Source organism: Pan paniscus, chromosome 4 (genome assembly GCF_029289425.2).
Source record: "Pan paniscus chromosome 4, NHGRI_mPanPan1-v2.0_pri, whole genome shotgun sequence".
NCBI classification, from domain to species: Eukaryota; Metazoa; Chordata; class Mammalia; order Primates; family Hominidae; genus Pan; species Pan paniscus.
In genome coordinates this window covers 57,419,913-57,426,468 of record NC_073253.2, presented here as the reverse complement: position 1 = coordinate 57,426,468, position 6,556 = coordinate 57,419,913, and the positions used below count along the sequence as shown (strand labels likewise).

At 40.9% G+C, this 6,556-nt stretch overlaps 1 pseudogene; it reads right to left on the bottom strand.

The window, feature by feature from the left end:
- Positions 1 to 2,509: 2,509 nt before the first annotated feature.
- Positions 2,510 to 3,032, bottom strand: LOC100994454 (large ribosomal subunit protein uL24-like; annotated as a pseudogene).
- Positions 3,033 to 6,556: the final 3,524 nt, after the last annotated feature.

Here is a 6,556-nt window from a genome sequence, read left to right as displayed (position 1 = left end):
CCAAGTTCCTGCCCTTGCCCTAAGGCCTGGCCCAATGCATATGGAGACTAAGTGGTCATACACCTATGATCTGACTATCAAAGTCTTAGTCACGCCACCAGATAGCAACTTTCTTGCTTCATAAGCTTTAGCATGTCTTCCTTCATAGAAACAAGACATCATTTACAGGGAAATTCCAAATGTAGGTGATCCATTAACTCACTTAAAAACAGTCTCTTATTTCTAGGGCAATGGAAAGAGATTATTTTCTTCCAGTCTAAATATAGGCACAAATGAGAACTGAAACCACAGGGCTGATAACAATACTGTGGTTGATTCTTTTAAAGTCACTATCAGCAGGAAGAGCCAATGGGAGTGTTCAGTGAGGGAGTGGGGGTGGGAGAGGGTCAGAGAGACAAGGAAGCAGCCAGGTGCCAAAGTCGAAAGCATCATTTGACTTTAATCCTGTTCTAGAAACTCTGGTTGACATCTAAGTAAAGTCTGTTTTTATTTTGGAAGAAAATCACTCTTGTTTATTTGGGAAAATATTTTTATAAATTAGTTAAGTCAAACAATCTCTGAGTAATCCTAAAATTTGAGCTACTTGAGTGGCTTATGAGAATATACAAGTGAAGAGTGTATTAAAATAGAGATCTAAATACTAGACTTAGGAGCAACCAAGTCCTATTAATTGAAAAGACTGCTAGATTGGGGTGGGGTGGGGAGGGGCTTTCTAGTATCCTGAAACTGGGAACAAAATCAGGGAAAAGAAGATAAAAATATCTTCTGTATCAAAAACAGAGCCCAAGGCTATGAACTAGGTCCACTCTTCACCATTTGTCCTGGTGAGACAGTCAAATTGGGGTGGCTCTGAGCAAGGTGGCTGGTCCATGCTGCCTAAATACGGCTACAAAGGCATGACCTGAAACACCAGATGGGAATGTTCAGATGCAACCCAGGGATGATCACAGGCTGGGTGATCTTATAGACTAGAGGGTCCCACGGAGCCCTAGAGTGGGGACGAGATGGGAATCTGAACACAAACTCTGCCACTCACTAGCAGTGACACCTAAGACAATCACTCCATTGTTCTAGACTTCATTTTCTTTGCTTTCAAAGTAGGACTGAAAGCATATGATTTGGGAGGGTCCTGAGGTTCTGACTATAGTCAGACAGGTCCACATATGGAAGGACATTTAATGCTTGGGTATTTATGTTTGCACTATTAGACTGCTGGGTTTAGATGTTGTAGAAAACATCAGAATGCTAGTTGGGAGCTATTGTTATTGTGATTCCAGTTACCCTAAATCCTTCTTGACTCCCCAATGGGTATAAATACATAATAATTATGACTATTACCCATAAGGCCTCAGTCAACATTAGGGGTGTTAAATTAGCTGAGTTGTTGGACCAGAACACCTCTGAGGCCCTTTTTAACCAAGGATGTCTCATGATCCCAAGATTCTTTTTGGACAAACTTTAAACAAGTTAAGATCAGGGTCTTTAGGAAAAAGTTATCTGTCTTTGCTTCTCTTTCATATCCTTCTCTCCTTGTTTTAGAAAATTAGATTCTTTTGGGGATTGGTATGGGGCAAGAGGAAAAATGAGGAGTCTAGGCAGAGTTTTTGTGATGAGGCCAAGATCTCCTAATTCCATGGAAGAAAGTGAGATGGCTTGTTTAATGTGGAAAGGACTGAAGTTGTGGATTCAAGGATCAAGGATATATTTTTCCCCTGGACTGTTTCTAGGCTGGAGAAGCTGCACAGGATTCACAATTGAGGCTACAAGATAATCTGCTACAAAACTTTTATTTTCCCACCATCCCAAGCACACCACCCACCTCAAGGCAGGAGCCCAGATGAAGCATATGATATTAATTCTCAAGGGTTAAAACACTTTTCAGTATTGAAATTTGGGAAGCTAGAATACTTGAAGGTCGCATACTTTGTTGGTGGCAAAATGAGCTCTAGATCTCATCTTGTTATTAGTCTGCTAGGGCTGCCACAGCAAAATACCACAGAGTAGGCAGCTTACACAAGAGATTACTTTTCACATCGTTGTGGAGGCTAGAAGTCCAAGATCAAGGTGTCGGCAGAGCTGGTTTCTGGTGAGGCTTTCTCCTTGGCTTGCAAATGCCCACCTTATTGCTGTGTTCTCACCTGGTCTTTCCTCTGCATGCATGCCCTCATGAGGCTTCTTCCCCTTCGATAAGGAATTCAGTTCTTTTGAAGAAGAGTGCCATCCTTATCACCTCATTCAAGCTTAATTACCTCCTTAAAGACCCTGTCTCTAAATAGAGTCCGACTAGGGGTTAGGGCCTCAACATATGAAATTTGGTGAGACATAATTCGGGCCATAACACTTCCTAACTCCCCATCTAATGTTCTCTCCACAGCAACACACTACACGCCAACAGCAATGTGTGTGTAATGGGTGGTAGGAGAAAACTAATTTCATTATTAAGTTGTGAAAAATCAGTGTTTTTAGAGAGATTCCAAATAATTATGGCACTCTTGGGTATTCACAGGTATTTTTTTTTCTTTGTTTCAAGTTTTAATCAAAGCTTGTATATAAGATTACTTTATTCCTGCATCTTCCCAATTGTTTCTTCCTTGTATTTGCCCTTTTCCTTTCCTACTTGGCGAGATTTGGCTTTCCGTTCAAGGATCTTTTCACGGTCTTTGTCCAGTTTTAGCCTAGTGATAACCACCTTGCTGGGGTGAATGCCTACGTGGACAGTTGTGCCATTAGCCTTTTCCCGCTGCACCCGTTCAATGTAGATAACATATTTCTTCCTGTAAACCTGGACTACTTTGCCAATTTGCTGACCTTTATAGTGTCCACGTACAACCTGAACTTCATCATCCTTTCGGATGGGCATGGATCACACGTTGTACTTCTGTCTCAGCTCTTTGGAAAGAGGGGAAGACATAATCTTCCTTCGAATGTGGGAAGGTGCATTGAAATGCCTTTCGCGATTCTTGCTTCGGTCGGAAGTCACAAAGGGATTAAACTTCATTTTGGCCGCTCCCGCTTCGGTGATAGCCGCAAAAGGGAAGAGCCAGAGGTATTTAATAAAAGGTAATAAATGAAAAAATAAAATGCTCTTTCTTGCTCTAATTTTAAGGCCACTTCAAGGATGCCTTGAGGGGTCATCTTTTGATATCAACCAGAATTTACAGACTTCAGTATTTCTACTAGGTGCTTTAGCCTGGATGAGAGGCTGAGACAGGAAATTTTGCTATTTTATTTAATATTTTTAAAACTGTCATGAGAAAACAGGATTGGATGACAGATGGCAAGTATGTGACATATGTGACATCATTTTATCTTCTACCAGTGGCAGACATTACTTAACAATCATGGCATTCACTGAACAGAGCTTCAGAATACATTCAGTGCAGTGCCTCAAATAGCATTTTTTTTTTTTTTTAAAGAAAGGGTATGTGACTTTGGGAGGCTGAGGCAGGTGGATCATGAGGTCAAGAAATTGAGACCATCCTGGCCAACATGGTGAAACCCTGTCTCTACTAAAAATACAAAAATTAGCTGGGTGTGGTGGCATGTGCCTCTAGTCCCAGGTAATTGGGAGGCTGAGGCAGGAGAATTGCTTGAACCCAGGAGGCAGAGATTGCAGTGAACCGAGATCGCGCCACTGCACTTCAGCCTCCAGCCTGGCGACAGAGCAAGACTCTGTCTCAAAAAAAAAAAAGGTATACGAGGAGATGAAATAATGTTGCCAATAGCTAGCATTAATTGTGTGCCTGCCAAGTCCCATACATTGTTTAAATTCTTTACACATATAAACCCATTTTTTCCTCATGACCACCCTATCAAGTAGGCACCAATAGAACTAACATTTTTCTGGTGGGGACAATGAGGCACAGGCGCCCAGCAAAGAAGTGGAAGAACTTGGATTTGAACTCAGGCCATCTGGCTCCAGAGCTGTGATCATTGTCATTCTGCTATACTGCTCTCTCTCACTCTAGGGGCAGTACTAGAGTTAATGGGGGGATATTGCAAAGAGTCAACTTGGGTCAAAAAAAGAAAATAACTTTTTTTTTTACAGTAGGATGGTTCCAATAATTGAATTGATAGTCACTTGTAATATTCATCTCCCTATCACTAGAGACACCAAGCAGAGTTGTAGAGCTATCTGTTAGGGTTGTGGTGCAATTAGTTTCTGAACTGGATAAAGAATGGAGTGAGTTGGGTTATAGCACTTCAACTTCCATTTGGCTCTAAAAGTCAAGGATTCCTTGACTTAAGCAAGGATTCCTTAACTTAAGCAGTGCGAGCAAAACTAGAAGGAACCACAAGTGACATCCTTCCTGATTCTTTTTTACCATATCCCTTACCCCCCAGCATTGTCGAGCAGAAAGAATGCCCAAAATTTGAATAAATCACACTGCATTTCAAAAATAGACACTCACTAGATGCCATATAAAACTCACACAGCCCCAGAATACAAACAGTAGTTGTGAAAAACTAAACTGAATTCTATCAAACCATTGTTCCTTCATTAGTCTGAGCAGTCTTACTCCTCTTCTTATCACACTTTTCTGGGAAAGGGGACAAGTTACAGCAACAATAAAAGTTAGGTAAGTTTGTTAGTTGTCAATGAAGTTGACAATGTCTTCAAATATTAACTCTCTCTTTATCTTGCCTCAAGAATGTCATGCTTTGCAAGGCAAGCATCCTTCTCTGGAATGTGACCTTGGCCCTTCCAAGGAGCAGCAAAGAAAAATGCCATCCCTATGAGGTTACCATTTACTGATGGGAAAGAAAATTAATGGCGGTTGCCAAATCATTGCAGATGAAACTCACATATGTCAAATACTGAGGAATCTTCTAATACATTATGTGTCATTCCTTCCAAGATTTTTATCCAAACAGCTCTTCTACACTTCTGAAAGTCTGTAGTGTTACACTGTGAGCCAAGTGTGAATGGCCTGTGTCACTTGTACACAGCTCCTGTGACCTCCTGTTTCAAGACAGAGAGATTGACCCTTTCCTTGGACCAGCTCCAACCCAGACTGTAGCCTTACTTCCTAAATTTTTTTTTTTTAGACGGAGTCTCACTCTGTCGCCCAGGCTGGAGTGCAATGGCATGATCTCGGCTCACGGCAACCTCCACCTCCCAGGTTCAAGCGATTCTCCTGCCTCAGCCTCCTGAGTAGCTGGGATTACAGGCATGCACCACCATGCCCGGTTAATTTTTTTTTTTTGTACTTTTAGTAGAGACGGGGTTTCACCATGTTGGTCAGGCTGGTCTCGAACTCCTGACCTCGTGATCCACCTCCCTCAGCCTCCCAAAGTACTGGGATTACAGGCTTGAGCCAGCATGCCTGGCCCTTACTTCCTAAAACTTAAAGAACAAAACTCACAGAGGAGTCCCTTCTGATTGACTGGTATACTTCAGAGGACCCACCCCTAGGATCAGCTTGAGTCCAAACTCCACTACTGAACCAACACGTGGCACCTTGGGTGAGTCACTTAAGGCCTCCACTTTCTGTCACTTATTTTCTGATACCTGGAATAGAGATAGTGACCTTTGGTCTTGACTAAATCACAAACAAAAAAAGTGAAGATAAAAGAAAACTCAGTAATATATAAAGACTGGTTAGAAACACAGGCGTAACAGAGACACAAGGGCAGTAGAGCACCCTTTCAGTGATTCACTTACAGAGGTAGTTCTGGAGAGTCCACAGGGGGTGTAGTTATAACCAGCAGGTGCTAGTGTTTATACAGGACGGATCAAAATCTGTCCTCAGGATTTAAATATACTAGACTATTGAAACTGGATACCTAATTCCAGGTTTGAGTAATTATGAAAAAGTAGATGTATAGTTGCAGTGGGGGAAAAAGATTTATGTTTCCATTTAATAGTTTTCCAAATGTATGTTCTGAGAAAGACTTAACAAATGGGTTTATAAGGATCAAGCAATCTGCTACTAGACCAATGTAAACCTAAACAACTAAATAGAAAAAAATGTTGTTTTGAAAGTTGGGTTTTAGATTTTAAGGAGATTTGGAGGGAATAATAGGAAAGATTGTTAGATAAACTTGTTTCCTGCTTAAGAAAAAATAGTCATAAGTTAATACATGATGATAGAAATAAAGGAAGAAGAATGACAGCTAACATTTCTGAATACGTACATTCTATGTATTTACATCCTGGCTACTTACATTCTTTCCCTATTCTAAGCACTTTTCACGTATTAACTCATGTAGTCCTCATAGCAACCTTCTAATCTAAGTATTATAACATTATTATCCTCATTTTACAGATAAGTAAACTGAGGTAGTAATCATCCTCTTCTCACTCTTCTCAGCAATCAAACTTCATACTTAAGACCAGCCTGTGAGGTGTGCATTACACATCCTCTATGTGGTTGGTTAATGAAACTGAGATTCAGCCATGTTCAGGTCATACAGTTGGCAACATCAGAATGTGACCCTGATCTCCTAACTTGAAGAACTTTCTCTCCTGAATTGGGATGCCATCCAGTTAAGCCATAATAATGTGCTAGAAGTCCTTGTCTAAAGACTTTCTGAAATTAGATGTCCTCTAATG